Below are 18890 nucleotides of genomic sequence, written 5' to 3'. Positions count from 1 at the left end.
AGAATCATATGATCATCCCAATAGATGCTGATAGAGCACCTCTTCATGTTCAAAACAGTAAAAAAAAAAAAAAACTAGGATAGTAAGAACATACCTCAACAGTTAAAAAGCTATGTATGCTAAACCCAAGGCCAGCATCATTCTAAATGGAGAAAAATTGAAGGCATTCACTCTAAAAACTGGAAAATGACACGGATGCCCTCTTTCATCACTTCTATTCAACATCAGACAGATAGATGAAAGAAATTAAAGGGATACACACAGAAAAAAAAAAAAAAAAGAACTCAAACTATCACTATTGCTAATGATACAATTCTATATTTAGAAGATCCAAAAAATTCTACCAGAAAACTTTTAGATAAATGAATTCAGCAAAGTAACAGGATATAAAATCAATACCCATAAATCAAATGCATTTCTAAACATAAGCAATTAATCCAAGAGAAATTAGGAAAACCACCTCATTCACAATAGCCTCAAAAAAAAAAAAAAATAACATACTTGGGGATCAATGTAACAAGAGGTGAAAGACCTACAATGAAAACGGAACACTAGAAAAGAAATTGAAAAAGAGAAGATGGAAAGATCTCCCATGCTCTTGGATAGGCAGAATGATGCCCTTCAACAGATGAATGGATAAAAAAAATGTGGTACATACACACAATGGAATATTACTAGGCACAGTATTGGTACCAAAATAGACATATAGACCAATGGTATAAAACAGAAGAGACAGAGACAAACCTACACAAATACGGTTATCTCATAGGTGCCAAAAACACACACTGGAGAAAAGATAGCCTATTCAACAAACGGTGCTGGAAAAACTGGAAATCTACATGTAGCAAAATGAAATTAAACTTCTATCTCTCACCCCGCACAATAATCAACTCAAAGTTGATCAAAGACATGAGAATAGAGATCCTGTGCCTAATAGAAAAAAAGTAGGCCCAAATTTTCATGTTGGCTTAGGACCTGACTTTCTTAACAAGACTCCTAAAGCACAAGAAGTAAAATCAAGAATCAATAAATGGGATGAACTTAAAACTAAAAAGCTTCTTCTCAGCAAAGGAAACGATCAATAACATCATGAGAGAGCCTACAAAATGGGAAAAACTGTTTACCACACACACCTCAGACACAGCACTAATTAATCTCCAAGACACATAAAGAACTCAAAATACACACACTCACACACACAATCAATAAGTGTACTAAGGAAGTGAACAGACATTTCAGAGAAGAAGAAACACAATCGATCAACAAAGATGAAAAAAGGCTCATCATCTCTAGCAATTAGAGAAATGCAAATCAAACCTACTCTAAGATTCCATCTCACTCCAGTCAGAATGGCAATTGCCAAGAATACAAGCAATAACAAGTGTTGGCAAGGATGTGGGGAAAAGGTACACTCATACGTTGCTGATGGGACTGCAAACTGATGCAACCACTATGAAAAGCAGTATGGAGATATCTCAGAAAAACTTGGAAAGGATCCACCATTTGACCCAGCTATCCCACTTCTCAATTTATACCCAAAGGACTTAAAATCAGCATACTACAGTGACACAGCCACATTAATGTTTACAGCAGCTCAATTCACAATAGCTAAACTATGGAGCCAACCTAAATGCCCTTCAACAGATGAATGGATATAGAAAATGTGGTACCTACGCACAATGGAATATTACTCAGCCTTAAAGAAGAAAAAAATTACGGCATTTGAAGGTAAATGGATGGAACTAGAGAATATCATGCTAAGTGAAACAAGCCAATCCCATAAAGCCAAAAGTCAAATGTTTTCTCTGATAAGTGGATACTGTTTTATAGTGGGGCGGCGGGGATAGGAAAGAATGAAGGCTGATTTCTGTAAAGGGGAGTGAAGGGAGGGGTGGGGGTGTGGGGATGGGAAGAAGGATAGAATGAAACAGATGGCATTACCCTATATACATGTATGATTACATGACTGGAGTGAATCTGCACCATATACAGCCAGAGGAATGAGAAGTCATGCTCCATTTTGTATACAATATGTCAAAATGCACTCTACTGTTAAATAAATAAATAAGCAAACAAGCAGATAAATAAATAAGTAAATGCCTACTCTCCGCATTCCCTTTGAGAAACTGACACATGGCAAAACAGTTCAGAGCCCTCATTAGAAGAATTAGCTTTTTCTCCCCACTTGATGATACTGGGGATCAAACCAGGGCCCACACATTAGGCAAATGTTCTGAGATGCACCCCAGCTATAGGAGGGTTAGAAATACAAAAGTTTTAAACACATCCCATCCCATCCAGTAGGCGTCACCCCTTGATTCCGTGTCAAGCTACATCTCCAAGTTAAGGACCCTGTGTGTGAGTGTGTGAGTGGAGGGGTTGTTGTTTTTCGTTTTGGTAGTTGCAGATGGACAGCAGGCCTTTACTTTGTTTTATTTTACGTGGTGCTGAGGGTCGAACCCATCGCCTCACACACACACAAGGCAACTCTACCACTGAGCCCCAGCCCCAGCCCCAGCCCCAGCCCCGGACTCTCGTTTTTTCTTGAGACTGGCTCCATGATCCCTATCACCTGTTTTAAGACAAGTTGTACTTCCTCCTCAAGAGCATCAGATGAACTCTGCTGGGAAAAGTATAAAGGACAGCCGCACCCCAGAGAAAAACCCCAACACGGCGCCTAACGACCTCCTCTTCCTACCTTCCCCTTTTCTGCAGTGGCGCGAAAAGTTCCCGCCCTGTGAACTCTCCCGCCCGAGCCAGTTTCAAATCTCGCTGGCGGGGAACCTTAGCTCCAACGAGAACTAATTCCTGGGCTCCGGAGCCGATATCTGGAAGAACTTGCCAATATAGGGGTGGCCTGCCATTTATCTAAGCCCTGCCATCTCCCCTTAGATCTATATAAGCACACAGCCTTTTGCAATAAAATTGGAATTCTCCCGGCGAAGTGTCTTTGCGTGGGGAATTCTTTCAAACTCCAAAATAAAGACAACACAACTTGTGAGTTCTGCTCCCAGTTCCACCAGTACCTTCGCAGACTTAGTACAGACCTGTTTCTAGAGCACAACTGACTTATCCAACTCTCCTTCAAAAAACAGGAAGTCGTGTCTCTCACTCATGTAGCGATCTACTCAGTTAAAAAGAAGAGAAGTGGGGCTGGAGTTGTAGCTCAGTGGCAGAGCGCTCGCCTAGCATGTGTGAGGCCCTGGGTACCATTCTCAGCACCACATACAAATAAATAAACAAACCGAACTACTGTGCCACACCTCAGAGCTAAAGACTGATATTTGGGGGATCATTTACCATTTTTTAAATCTGTGCAACTAGGTTGCTCTATTTCCTACTACTTTAGTGTAAGCTAAAACACTATGTAGTTAAATCTTTTCTGGCTACATTTTGTTGTATGAGGTTAACCTTTTTTCTAATTCTTGTAGTTCAGTTCTTCTTTGTTCTTAGAAAATTTGGTTTCTTGTTCATCACATCAGTGAGCTCACATCAAATAACGCTTTGTCCTGTGACCTGATCTTCTGCCTCACTACACAGTGAGCTAAAGAAGGTTCACTGATGATACCCTTGTGTGTGGGAGTCCCTGATAATGTCAGTGTTCAGTCATGTCCTGGAATGAAGGAACGAAATGGTGGAGAATGTGAAAAACCAAGGCGTTAATAGTTGAAAAGCTGAATATTTCAAACAGTGTAAAACTGTATAATTAACCTTGTATAAAACTTAAACTGGGGGCTGGGGATGTGGCTCAAGCAGTAGCGCGCTCGACTGGCATGCGTGCAGCCCAGGTTCGATCCTCAGCACCACATACAAACAAAGATGTTGTGTCCGCCAAAAACTAAAATAAATAAATAAATATTTAAAAAAAAAAACTTAAACTGTACTTGCTTAGCAAGTATGAGCCCTTGGGTGCAATCCCTGAGGGAACAGACACAACAATATAAGGTGACAGTTTCACAGGCGCAGGGGAAGACAACAACAAAAGGCACAGTCGTTTGGTTTATAATTTATCTTCTTACTTTCCAGTTTAGGCTGATAGAATCTTCTTTCATAAACTGACAAGTCATTCACTCAGCAAATACAGTCTAAGTTCTACATATGCTGTGCAGAAAGAAAAAAAATAATCTGGGACTTCAAGTCATAGAAATCACCTACAAAGCATATGCTCTATAAAATCACTTCCACTACTATATTTCAGTAACGGTTTCACTATGTTTAGGTATGTCAAAATATCATGTTGCTCACCCATTAAGTACCAAGGTTTCAATTTTGCAAATACTTCAAAGAAATTGACACAAGTGCATTAAAATAGGTTGGAAATCATAATCTAGAATTTACATATTATCATAAACGGTACCTGAAATGTAATAAGTTCTCAACCAACTGTAAGTCTAATAAATTCTTTTGGATATGAAACATTTCTTAAGCCATGCCTTAAGTTATTAAGCAATGGTCTCTTTTTCAATAGATCTTTTTATTTGTTGATGGGCCTTTATTTATTTATTTTTATGTGGTGCTGATGATGGAACCCAGTGCCTCACACATGCCAGGCAAGTGCTCAACCACTGAGCCCCAGCCCCAGCCCCAATCACTGGTCTCTTAAGGGAAAAAAAGACCTGGAAAAGGATGAATTAAAGAATATTAAGCATGGTGCTTTACTGAATAACTTTTTCAGAACCATTCTGAACCATATTTTCATTTTTCAGAAAGACTGTGTCATAAATGGGGAAATGAAGGGATAGAGATGGGGGTGGAGGAGAGTATAAACTATTTTATCATGAATGAACTCCTATTAAATCTCCAGGCATAGTTTGAGAAAGTTATTTAGATAACTGATTATTTCCAAACATTTAGATTCCACAAAGCAATTCAATTTTAAAATTAAAATTAAAAAAAAAAAAAAATAGAAACGAACGTGAATTGCCAACTTTTTCAATTTGACAAAAAACATTTTTTTTAAATCACCACTTACTATCACCATTATTTCATTTGAAAAGTATTATTTTAAAACCAAAGGACAGGAATAAGGCATACACTTTTAATGGCACACACCTGTAATCCCAGCAACTCAGGAGGCTAAAGCAGGTGCCAGCCTCAGCAATTTAGCAAGGGACTAAGCAACTGAGTGAGACTCTTATCTCAAAACAGAAAACAAAGGAGTCTGGGAATGTGGCTCAGTGGTTGAGTGACCCTGGTTTAATCCCTAGTATCAAAAAAGAAAAAAAGAAAAAGAAAATCTTTAAGTTAAAGAACAGATCTTTAAATTACATCTACCTACATCTTCCTATCACCGCCCTCAAGGCAATCCAAAATCTCTAGTTTAGACCTCTCTATCAAAATACAAGTACTCAGGGGCTGGGGTTGTGGCTCAGTGGTAAAGCACTAGCTTAGCAGGTACAAGGCCCTGGATTCGAGCCTCAGCACTACATTAAAAGAAATAAGTAAAATAAAGATATTTTAAAAAAATTATAAGTACTCAGAATTCTTGTATTGACTTTCCATCAAGAAGATAAGGATACCAAGAGGCATTCAAGTCAGCAAAGATCACATACAAACTGGTCCTTAACAGTAGCCACAGACCACTACAGAGTAAGAAAACAATAGAGTTCACTGAATAGAACTTTAATAATGAAAGCAACTTAAAATCAACCTCAAAGGAAAACCATGAGGTATATTTATTTTTTAATAAGTTCTGAAAAGAAAGTTTTCCAAGGACTGGAATTATAGCTCAGTGGTAGAGCACTTGCCCAGCATGTGTGAGGATTTGATCCTCAGCACTACATAAAAATAAATAAGGGTTGAAAAAAAGAAAAAGAAAGTTTTTCCAGGTCAAATGTACATGCTACTGAATCCCAAGTCTTCAAAACAAGTGTTAATTTATTCAGTCAACATTTCCAGCATTAACAAGGTATTGCTGGGCTGTGGGTATACACAGGTAAGAATGTTTGTCTAGCATGTGCAAGGGCAGGGATTCAACCCCCAGCACCATAAAAAAGAAAGAAAGGGCGAAGAGAAGAAAAATCTTGACATTGCTTTGCATTATGTCCTGGATTCTGACTAGCAATTTTCAAAATTGTTAGTCACCATAAAACAAGAGAACATATGAGTTTGTAACTCATAAAGAAGATAGTTTCAAGGTATATTTAACTCCCAACAAGATTAATTTGATGACTATCATATAATTTTCTATGTGGAAAAACTATAGAACAAAATTCTCTTATATGAAATCCAAAAATACCCAAATGCTCAAATCATTAAAGCAGATAGCAGAGATAAATGCAACTAAACTGCCTTGGTTTACAGACAAGGAAAATAAGGCCTTAGAAGGTTCAATCATGTGTTTAAGGAATGAAAAAGCCAGGCACGGTGGCACACACCTGTAATCCCAGCAGCTTAGGAGGCTGAGGCAGGAGGACTGCAAGTTCACACAGCCTCAGCAACTTACCAATGCCCTAAGCAACTTAGCAAGACCCTGCTTCAAAATAAAAAATAAATAGGACAGGGGATGAGGCTCAGCAGTTAGCACCCTAGGTTCAATCCCCTAGTACCAAAAAAAAAAAAAAAAAAAAAAAAAGGACTGGGGATGTAGCTCAGTAGTAAAGCATCCCTGGGTTCAATCCCCAGTACAAAACAAAAAAAAAAAAAAGACTAAAAGAAAACTTTTTTCTCAGTGACATAATACTTTATATATTTAATTAGTAAAATAAATAAAACCAACTATGAACAGGGATAACAGTTGCAAAATGAGTTAATTGTTAGTTTTACATCTTGAAGTCACAACTTTTTATTCTTAAAGCCCTTTCCTACCATTTTTAAACTGTTTAAAAATGGTAGGAAAGGGCTTTAAGAATAAAATGGTAGGAAAGGGCTTTAAGAATAAAAAGTTGTGACTTCAAGATGTAAAATGGGCACTCCATAAATACAAAGTGTGTGCCTGGGCGCACACCTCTGTCCTTGGAAGAAAATATCACACTTGGGAATAGAAATAGACTCATTTGAAATCCTTTCTTAGCACGAGTGTTGCAGGATGAGACAAATCTATGTTACATTGCCAACCTTATTAAAAACCTTAGGAACTCTGAATCTATCCATGTATATTAAAACAGGATGCTAGTGTGTGAGGTTAAGGAAGTTCCTCTCATTGAATCAGCATCTGCACTTGATAGAGAATAATAAGCCAATAATTTTAGTGTATTAATGAAATAAAGTTGATGTAGCTGAGCAGTAAAAGGCTTGTTTGGTATGTGAGGCCCTGGGTTCAACTCCAGCACCATTAATTATATACATAAAGGTTGAAAATTTCAGGGAATTAAACATTTTATGATTCTCATTAATATCACTTTCAATTACTTTGGGTTTTGTTTTGTTATATTCTGTTTTGGATAGTGGGCAAGGTCTCCCTAAGTTGCCTAGGGCCTCGCTAAGTTGCTGAGGCTGGCTTTGAACTCATGATCCTCCTTGCTTCAGCCTCCCAACCCACTGGGATGATAGGTGTGGGTCACCACACCCGGATTTTATATTTTATTTTGAGGCAGAATGTTGCTAAATGGCTAAGACTGGCTTCAAACATGGTGACCCTCCTGTGTCAGCCTCCCCAGTCACTGGGATTACAGGCCTGTGCCACCATGTCCAGCCAATCACTTTTTAATCTACAACACTCAAAACAAGACTAGCAGAGAAAGTTGATTTGATGAATTTATGTTTTACATGTTATTACACATGAAGTGAATGTGTACAATTATAACAGTTTTCACAGTGTATGAGCGATCCAAATAAATAACAGTTAATATTTTTCAAATCAATGAGGTTAAGCTACAAAATTTCCAGTCTTCAACCTAACTTTTCTTAACTAGGTACACTAATGCCTCCAAACTTTCAGCAGTTACCATATTACAAGATCACTAGTAACTGGCACTATAAATTCAAAATCACAGAATCAACAGTTTATAAAGCTTGAGGGTTAAAGTACCCTGACTACTACTTAAATTAGAAAAGATCTACTAGATGAAGTTATATTCAACAAATTCAGTTACAAATGATTAATGAAAGACCCATTCAGTCATTCTGAAGGGCATATATCTATGGACAGTCTCCTCTACTCTCATATGTAGTAACAATGCTATGTTCAACACAAAAAGGTTCAACTCTGCCTAACAGTAATGCTAAATGGTCCACTGGAACACTGCTTTGAGCCAATTATTTATTCGATTGTCTACAGGTTTGTATTTTTTTTTTAAGTTTTTTTATGATATCCTCATCATTTACCAGGTACACAGACAGAAAGTGACAAGGGAAAAAAAGCCTACAATTACAATTCCCTCATTAAACAAGTAATTAATGAACATCTACTATGTACCAGGCACTGTTTCAACACTAATGACAAAGGAAATGGTAGTAAAAGTGGTAAGGAGCCAGGGGTATGGCACACACCTGTAATCTTAGGTACTAAAGAGGCTGAAGCAGGAAAATAAAAAACTTGAGGCCAGCCTTAGCAATTACATAAGACGTTTCTCAAAAAAAAAAAAAGAAAAACAATTTTTTTTAAAGGGTTGCATGTGTGAGGTCCTAAATTCAATCCCCAGTACTGCAAAAATAAACAGGAAGAGTGATAAGGAAATGAGAATGTAAAGGTACCTAAAGAACAGGTAAACCTTTGTCAAGTGCAACTTGTAAATGTCTAAAAGACAAGACTGAATCTTGTAAAATGAAGAGTTACTTTGTTAAAGAATTCAAAAAAAAAAAAAAAATTTTTTCTTCATTATGTCTAGATTCCCTGCCCCCCCAGGACTGGAAATTGAGCCCAGGAAATTCTACCACTGAGGTACTGAGCTACATTCCCAGACCTTTATATTTTTCATTTTGAGACCAGGTCTCACTGAAGTTGCCCAGGCCAGCCTCCAACTGGTGAATCTCCTAAGTCAGCCTGCCAAATTGTTGGGATTTTAAGAGTGTACCACACCCAGCTTAGCAGTCACTCTTTTTTTTTTTTTTTTTTTTTTTTTTGTAATTTTTAATTGTAGAAGGACACAATGATTTTATTTTGCTTATTATTTTTATGCAGAGCTGAGGTTGAACCCAGTGCCTCACACATGCTGGGCACTCGGTTACTGAGCCACAACCCCAGCCCTAGAAGTCACTCTTAACAAAGAAATACAATCCATTAGGAGACACGCTAGACATCTGTGGAAGGCATTTTGGTTGTCACAGCAATAAAGAAGAGCTACTGAAATTTAGGCTGGGGGTACAACTCAGTGGTAGGGTACTTGCCTACCCTGCACAAGGTCCTGAGTTCAATCGCCAACACTGGAAAAAAACATAAAACAAAAAAAGTGCTGCAGATATTTAATGAGCAGACGCCAAGAAAGCATAAGAAGTCCAGAAAATGATGAAATCTCTCTATTCTCAAACTTACATATGCATTGTTTATAACTACCAAAGCCGAGGACCTAATTCCATTCCACATTTAAGCAAGTCTTTCTATATAATTTTAACATGCACTATATGCTCAGAAAAGAAACTACTGAATAAAGCAAGAGAAAGGTATACTTTATTTTATTTTGTACCTTGACCAAGAATTTTTCATGATTCTGGTGCTTTATTTCTAGTGGTATTTAAGTCCCAAATATCCTTATATAAGTCCACTTGGGTAGCTATCATGTCAAGCTGATTCTGTTTGGTGATAACATCTACTAGATTTTCCTGTTATGAAAATCCAATATTTACAGACTGAAATATATACCCCTAGCACCACAAAAATAAAAATTAAAAAGAACTATGATTTAGAATTAGTCATAAATTATTTTCTATTTATCCTTTTTTTGTGTGTGATGCTGGGGATTGAACCCAGGTTCTTGTGCATCCTTTATCTTCCATGAGAATTTTTTAAATTATGTGCAGAAAAGTTATATTACCTGTGTATTTTATTTCATTAAAGGGTGGATTTCAAAATGTTTATTAAATATGAAGCTGGGGGCTGGGGTTGTGGCTCAGTGGTAGAGCACTCGCCTAGCACCTGTGAGGCCCTGGGTTCAATCCTCAGCACCACATAAAAATAAATAAAATAAAGGTGTTGTGTCAAACTACAACTAAAAAATAAATATATAAAAAAGAAAAGAAAGCTGGGAGCCAGGCACAGTGGCACACGCCTGCAATCCCAGAGGTTCAGGAGGCTGAGACAGGAGGATCACGGGTTCAAAGCCAGCCTCAGCAATGGTGAGGCGCTAAGCAACTCAGTGAGACCCCATCTCTAAATAAAATACAAAATAGGGCTGGGGATGTGGCTCAGTGGTCTAGTGCCCCTGGGTTCAATCCTTGGTACCAAAAAAAAAAAAAAAAAAAGCGAAAATGAGGGTAGTAAGTCTGAGAGGTTTTAGAACCATCAGAATAGAAGATCAGCATCATTGTAGGATGCCTGCAGATCTCAGTTAATCCAGGAAAAGGCAGAAAAAAGCATATAACTACAGTAATTTTTTTCTTTTGAAAATGTAAATTCTAAGTACAGTAAAGAGTGAACAATTAAACCTTTATCAAAAGATGGCTCTATAGATTTAAAGCCTATTCAAATCTGTACAACACAGTGGTAAGGAGAAGGTAAATACAGCACCATGTCTTGTCTACTCAAAAGTTCCCTGAGTCACTTATTGAAATTATCAAGGAGAGAGATTAGCTGTCTTAACAGGTTTTCTTTCTTTCTTTCTTTTAGTTGTAAATGGACACAATACTTTCATTTTGTTTTATTTGTTTATATATGGTGCTGAGGGTCAAACCCAATGATTCACACATGCAAGGCAAGCGCTCTACTACTCTACCACTGAGCTACAACCCCAGCCCTCAACAGGTTTTCAAGGAAGACAAAATTAACTGATTTATTTTGGGAAAAGAAATTCACAATCTATTTATGCTCCAAGAAAAAATATTCACGGTTTAAAATCAAGAGATTAACATACCTAATCTGGTATGTTTACATCTGGGGACTGCTAAAAAACTTTAAACTGCTAACAATCAGAAACAAAAAACTTAAAAAGAAGACTCTTTCAGCACCTAACCTAAACTTCTGTATGTGACATTTTAAGAACAATCTAAAATATTTCTACTTTGGCAAAGGCCCTATTTCTTTGCTAATAAGGATTGCTCATCATTTTTACAGTGCCTTTCACTCAGGATTAGATACCTTCATTCCTAAGAATGTTCATTCAAGCTTCTAATAGGTGCACCTAAGTATCATTTTACAGTACGTATCTACAGTAAACTGAGAGGGTCAGATGACTCAGCTTCAGTCATATGAAGACCTTGTATTAGAATAAGGAATGAGAACTTCAATCCACTCTCTCCACCAAGATTTGAACAAACTCAAAATTTAAGTGCAAAATTTCCTGAGCTCATGACACTTAAAGTTGTAAGAGAAATATAAAGTAAAACATGATTAACACTAAGGTGATCCTTAAAAAAACTGAAGTTAGGCTTCTCTTCTTTCTGTTTTGTTTTTAAACTGGACTTTCCAGATGTTTTACTAAGTTACATGTATTAGAACTAACTCCCAATTAATTCCCAACTAACAAAATTTTAGACACTTTTAGAAGTTGCCCTACAATGTAATGTGTAACTTGGGAGAAATAATCCAATTCCTCTAGCCTCACGAATCAGGAGAGAAAATAAACCCAACAAACACTGCTATAATGTAATAGCAGCCACTAACTACCAAGTTCTAGTCCCTATTCTAAACAACCTCCCCTTGAGGGCTTTGACTAAAATTCTATGGTCTCAATTATCTTACTGAAAATTCTATGGTCTCATTTATCTTACTGAAAATTCCCAAAATTAGCAATCAAAGCTACACACAGTAAAAACTTAAACACCCCTAGCATTAGGAAGACAATGACTGAGCTGGGGATGTGGCTCAAGCGGTAGCGCTCGCCTGGCATTCGCGGGGTGCTGGGTTCGATCCTCAGCACCACATAAAAATAAAGATGTTGTGTCCACCGAAAACTAAAAAATAATATTAAATATATATATATATTTTTTTTAAAAAAGAAGACGACAATGACTGTCCCTTTATCCCTCTATTCACACCAGGATATCTTAACTTCAGCATTCTTAACACTTTGGGCCCAGTAATTGATGGTGGCAGGCAGGAGGGAGCTCCTGTGCATTGTAGCAGGAACTGGTTGGTTTAGCAGCATCTCTCTGGTTTCTACTCACTAGACCGTTGTAATCCTCCCAACCTCCATTTGTGGCAATCAAAAACATCTACAGATATTACCAATGTCCTCTGAGGGCAAAACTGCCCCCAATTTAAAGCTACCTTCTTTACTGCTCACTATTATGGAGCAATGGAACAAAACCAGCATCCACCCTATCTTACTCTTAAACCCCTTCTAATTCAACTGCCGAAAAGAAGAACCAACAAACCTTTCCTCTTCTGATAAGCTGGCTGCCTGAAAGACCTTAGCATCCTCTCTCTGAACAAAAGAAAAGGTCATTAAAGGCCAACTAAACATAAAGAAACACAAAGTGTTAGCAATATAGTCAGTACCTTCCCTACCCCTGCCAAGAAAGATAAGAAATTTCATACACAGTAAATTTAAGAGTTTTTTCTTCCCCATATTGAGAAAGTCCCACAAATTTCCCAACATATATACATGTCTATTTATCAGGAGAACTTCAAGCAGAACTAGCCTTCTACCCATTAGAATACAAATTTCTTACTTCTAGATCTTGCAGGAAATACATATACTGGCACTTTATATTCAAACTTTTTATACCACTGTAGTCTTTTAGAAAAAAGATCTCAAAATACTAAAGTCACTACTTTCTAACTATTAAGTAATTGATTCATATCACTCATTAGATTAAAAAACATTCAATCAACTACTATAAAGCACCAGAAAGATGTTAATCAAACAGACTTTTTAAATGTTAAGTTGCCAACAACAGAGTTTAAGGTGATCCAATAATTAAAACCTCTAAAACCCAGATCAAATCACTACAGTGCTTCCCTCAATCCAAACATTATAAAGTCCTGAAGAAATCTACTTTCTTGGCTACTCTTATTATGAGGTAGGTAGAATGTTTTCCTGTATCAGAGCCATTACAAGTAACACAGCATGATGAAAGCCTGTGTAGAAGTTGGTGAAGAGCCAAACTAGACAACATTACTTATTGATAAGGATGATATTTTATCAGATCAAAGAAGCTGATATATAAGAAAATGGGGAGATGCCTACTAGTCCCTTCAGACAGTGCCCAGAGGTAAGGAATACACAGGCAGGCCTAAACTTGACTGGTTTCTGGGAGATGTCTTGATCTCCATAAAACACTTAAGGACCGACCACCTTAGCCTCATCAACACCAAAAGGGTACTATGCATATGATTGATGTCATCGACGTAATGATGACTTTACCAGGACTGAACTCATAAGGTATTCCCCAACCTTGGTTTAATGGAGAAGGGGGGAGCACAGTAGTATGAAAGGATGGAATGACATCCTTACATTCCATGACAGAGCCCTCTAATGGTATACTACAGATTCTCCTTCAAAATAGTTTAGTAACTCCATTATTCTTGGCTTCACATCATCTCTGAATAGGACACTTAGGTGAGGTATGAGCTTGGTGAAGTTTCTGTAAGTATTGTTTCTATTGCCTGATGACCAAAAAATGCACAATGCAATTTTATCCCATAATATATAATCTTGAAATCCAGTGGCTTAGGAAATCAAAACCAAATCTTTTTTTTTTTTTTTTTTGGAAGGGGAGAGGGTACGGGGTATTGAATCCAGGGGTACTTTACCACTGAGCTACATTCCCCAGTACTTTTTTTTTTCTTTAATTTTTTTTTTTTTTTAGTTGTAATAGCTGGAAACAATACCTTTATTTATTTATTTTTCTTAACATGTTGCTGAGGATAGAACACAGCACCTTGCCTGTGCTAGTCAAGCACTCTACCGCTGAGCCACAACCCCAGACCCCCTTTTATTATTTTGAGACAGGGTCTCACTAAGCTACTTAAGTCTTCACTAAATCACTGAGGCTGTTCTCAAACTGCCTCGGCCTCCTGAATCACCAGAGCTAAAGGCATGTCCCACATGGGCCCAGCCAAACATCTCTTGTTTTAAAATCCAAGTTTAGAGCTGGCAGTGCGGCTCAGTGGTAGAGCACTTGCCTAGCATGTTGAAGGTCCTGGGTTTAATCCTCAGCACTTAAAAAAAAAAAAAATCCTAATATTCAACTAAATGGTACTAAAATTTTTTTCAGTGTGAATAGGAAACACTTTTTATAAGAGACTCCTCAAGCAACATTCACTTGGAATGGAGATTCTTATCTGAAGCATATCTGATATCGGTTCCACTGAATACATTTCATTTAAAACTACCCTATGATTTCTCATTTCTTAGTATCTTCTTTCTAAATGAACTTCTGTCCTCTAATCTGGGAGGATCCAAAGACACGAAGCAAAGACGGATACAGCAGGAAGAGCAGTAAGAAGTGCTATCTCATCAACTTAAACTAATTCTTTCTACAGATAGCTGAACCCACATACAACTAGGCATACTACAGTCTCTCTCAAGTAACAACCAAAACTGTTTCTCTTAATACAAACATTAAAGTTAGCTGGGACCATGAATCCTTCAGAGTAACTGGACTGACAAGAAAATGAAAAACAAAAACCTAAGGGTGTTTTCAAGGCTGAATATTAAGTAAGCTATTGCTGTTGCCTGTATATACCTCCAAATGTATCAAGAAGTGCTATATCCTAGAGTTGATTAAAGAAGAAATAACAGAAAAGTTGTAAAACCTTGCAACATAGTCCCATAGAAAACACTTATAATTGTGCTATGTGGTGAATAAACTGGCAAAAGATGAACTGGCTCTGAAGCAGTCCTTCCCACTTAGTAACAGCTCATTAAAAGCTGATGTAGGGTTGGGAGTATGGCTCAGTGTCAGAGCACTTACCTAGCACATGTGAGGCCTTGGGTTTGATCCCCAGACCGCCCCCCCACCCAAAAAAAAAACCCAAAATAAAAAAACTGATATAAATACAATACCTAGTCTCTGGTGTTCAGTGGGGACAGTACCCATGGATGATAATTCTTGACCTCCAACTACCCCAAGCATCTTACCCTCCAGCAATACAACAGTCAAGACAGTGAAAAACTTTATTTATAAGCTGGGTCTGCGTATCCTCAGAAAGATGGTCAGGTTTCCCTAACAATTATCCAGTTCAAGAAATTATGCGTGCCTACTGTATGCTGGACCCTCATGATGAGGAAATTTCAAGTTACCTTATAAACCAAGTGTAGTGGCCCATACCTATAATCCCAACTAAGGAGGCTGAGGTAGAAGGATCCAAAGTTCAGAGCCATAGGGGTGGAGTTTCAGCTCAGTGGAAGGCCCTGGGTTTGATCAGCACCACTTAAAAATAAGTAAAACAAAATAAAAGTACTGTGTCCATTAAAAAAAAAAGTCCAGGGCCATTCTGGGCAACTTAGTGAGAGCCTGTTTCAAAACAAAAAAATAAAGGCTGGAGATGTAACTCAGTGGGAGAGCACCCCTGGGTTCAGAGTACCACAAGAGGAAGGAAAACTGTGGAAACCTTTTCAGTGTCCTCCCAGAGGGATCAAATTACCAGTGTTTCCCGTGGTTCTTCAGTAACAGATGGGCGTGTACTGGACAAGAGTTACTGACCTGGTGGTTCTTGCTTTTTCTGTTGTTTGTTCGTTTGTTTGTGGTACCAGGCCCAGGGGCACTAAACTATTAAGCCACATCTTCAGCTCTTTTTTATATTATATTTAGAGACAGGGTCTCGCTGAGTTGCTAAGGCTGGCTTTGAACTCTTGATCCTCCTGCCTCAGCCTCCTGAGCTATTAGGACTACAGGCGTGTGCCACCATGCCCAGCAACCTGGTCATTCTTAAATCAACATTTTCAAGCCAACGTCTGGGATTGAGGATACAGAAAAGGCCATAAAACAAGGTAAAACTCGCTGACATATACAAACAGAAACTCGAACTCTGACCTCACTGTACCTTTTCCTAAAAATGGGTAACAATAATGATTTTCTACTGTACATCGTTGTGACCACAGCTCGTATATAATTTGAAATTGTGCCAGGCATGGTGACACATGCTGTAATCCCGTGACTCTGGAGGCCAAGACAGGAGATTTGAAAATTCAAACCTGGGCAACTTAGTAGTACCCTGTCTCAAAATAAACTAAGGGCTGGCAGTGTGGCTCAGCAATAAAGTGCCACTGGGTTTCATTCCCACTGCCACAAGAGAGAAAAATTTGAATAAACTATACAAACAAATATATTACATATACATTATATATAAATATGCATGTTATATATAAACATCATGCTAGACCCACTCCATAAATATATACAATTATACACTCAACTTTAAAAAAATAAAAACAGTGATAAGACAAAATATTTCCCCCTTCTTTCTCAGTCCACTTTTCCTTTTGCTACCTCATGGCCTTAGGCTTCTGTTGGTTGTTTTTGTTTATGCAGTACTGGGGATATCACTAGGCTACATCCCCAGCCTTTTTTATTTTGAGACTAAGGCTAAGTTGCTAAGTCTGGTTTCACACTTGTGATCCTCCTACTGCAGCCCCACTAGTTGCTGGGATTATAGGTATGAGCCACCACAACCAGCAGTTTTGGATATTATAAATCTGAATTGTACCTATTCTCCAAAACTCAGTTTAAATCCCACCTCATAGCCAAACTCAGAAAGTGAAGGGTTTCTTATTTTCTCTCATGTGTGGAAGCTACAGAGGGGGAAAAAAAAAAAGAAAGGGGAGAGAGGTGACATGAAAATCAAAGGGAGATCAACAGAGGACAGGCACCAAGGGTTGGACGGGAGAGGGAGGAGGAGTGACAGTGGCCAAATTATGTTGCTATATTATGTGCATGTACGAATATACAACAACAAATCCCATTATTATGTACAACTATAACGCACCAATAAAAAACGTGGGAAGAGAAAAATCAACAAATCCCACCTCAGCTGTCTCACCTTCCCCACAGCATCAATGCCACCACACACACCCCTCCCTCTAATCAAGAGTACATACTATCCATGCACTAGTAGTCATGCCCTACTTAGGTTCCAGTCAACTAACTGCATGCAGCCTAGAGGTTGGGTCTATAAGACTGCACTGCCCAGTGACACTGTAGCTGTCTTTGTATAAGTACATTCTCTTGATCTTCTTACAAGAATGAAATCACCTAACAATGCTTCTCAGAACTTGTTCCCATTCTTAAGCAATGTGTGACTATACGTTGTTACTTTTTCCATGTTTGTCTTGTTTTTCTTTTTTTAAAATATTTATTCTTAAGTTTTAGGTGGGCACAACTGTGGGAGACCAACCTTACATGTGACTGAGTCGCACTCCCCAGCTGGGTGCTGAGGCGCTCAGTCACAGAAATGTAGCAGAGCTTTCCCCACCCTTCTTGGGTGCGAGGGTCGCTGTCTTGTGCATGGGTGTGTCTAGAAAAAGGTATTTGTGTCTCTTGTGGGGTTATTTCATGCAGCCCAGTTAGCCCAGTTCAACTGGAGTGACCCCTGAGCCTTTTAGTCACAAGAACAGAAACCCGGCACACAATATTTTTATTTTACATTTATGTGGTGCTGAAGATCGAACCCAGTGCCTGGTGCATACTACCACTGAGCCACAACCCCAGCCCCCTTGTCTTGTCTTTCAACAAACCAATAAACAAACAAAAAAAGGTGAGGTTCCTCAAGAGCAATAACCACATATTCCTTCACATTTCCTCCAGGGAATCAAGCAAAGGAAGCATTTGGTTATAGTAACTGTGATAGGTCTCGATTTATAAGTTAGGCAAAAAAAAAAACAAACACAGATAACAAATCAGATTAAAAATATCAAGAAGTTCTCAGCCTGGCACAATGTCCCATGCCTGTAATCCCAAGGGCTCAAGAGGCCAAGGCAAGAGGATCTCAAGTTCAAAGTCAACCTCAGCAACTTATTGAGGCCCTCAGCAACTCAGCAAGACCCTGTTTCTAAGTAAAATATAAACAAGGGCTGGGGATGTTGCTCAGTGGTTAATGGCTCCTGGGTTTAATCTCTGGTACCAAAAAAAAAGAAAGAAAGAAAGAAAGAAATTTTCCAGGCATCTAAGGTTTAGAAAAACACTTTAAAATGCCTCTCAAGGGCTGGGGTTGTGGCTCAGTGGTACAGCGCTCGCCTGGCATGTGTGAAGCACTGAGTTCAATCCTCAGCACCTCATAAAAGAAAGAATAAACAAATAAAATAAAGTTTTTAAAAAAGCCTTTCAAATTACCCCTTTGAAATGAAGACTTGGGATAAGAGGATATAATAAACTGTAGAAATTTAGGCTAAGTCTTCTCACCCTAAAAGGCAAGTTAGTGAACAACTTGCAGATCCTAAGAGAACGTACACCAAGGCACCATACATACTCAACCGAGCTGTCCCTGGTCACACAGCTGAATCCCAGACTCCTCTCTGCGGAGAGAGTTCTGCGGGCTCTGATGGCCACTGGAAAATACAAGGTGTCTGCTTTCCCAGCCCTGAAACATGGCAGGAAGTACCTGGACACACAGCGAGATCAGCAAATGGAGCCAGGCAGCGTTGGAGAGAAGTATGAGTACGCATTTGGGGATGAGACAAAAAGAGATGGAGGAAAACATCATAAAGGCCTGAAAAGCACATGACTTTTAGGTGAAAAGGCTTTTAAAACACTCCTTAGGTGCTAATTCACTACACTCCATTTGTCTTAAAACTGAAACTAAACACTCCGAAGGGAAAGAAAACCATCACCCGTTCTATAAAAAACAGCTGACGAAGGCAGATTAACGTTCGTCCAGGCTGGGGTCTTGCACAGCGGCGGGTGGGTTTGGGGGG

General features: G+C 38.5%; 1 protein-coding gene across 2 annotated transcripts in view; it reads right to left on the bottom strand.

Moving 5' to 3' along the window:
- Rnf115 (ring finger protein 115) overlaps window positions 1-18890 on the bottom strand; it is a 91511-nt gene that overhangs the window by 71600 nt on the left and 1021 nt on the right. The gene's annotated exons all lie outside the window — the stretch shown is intronic.

The sequence above is a fragment of the Marmota monax genome, unplaced genomic scaffold (assembly GCF_021218885.2).
Source record: "Marmota monax isolate L192 unplaced genomic scaffold, Marmota_monax_Labrador192_F-V1.1 WCK01_AAM20220418_F8-fsc00320, whole genome shotgun sequence".
Taxonomy (NCBI): Eukaryota; Metazoa; Chordata; class Mammalia; order Rodentia; family Sciuridae; genus Marmota; species Marmota monax.
Note: the sequence above shows the minus strand (reverse complement) of the source record. Positions and strands in the feature narration are given on the sequence as shown.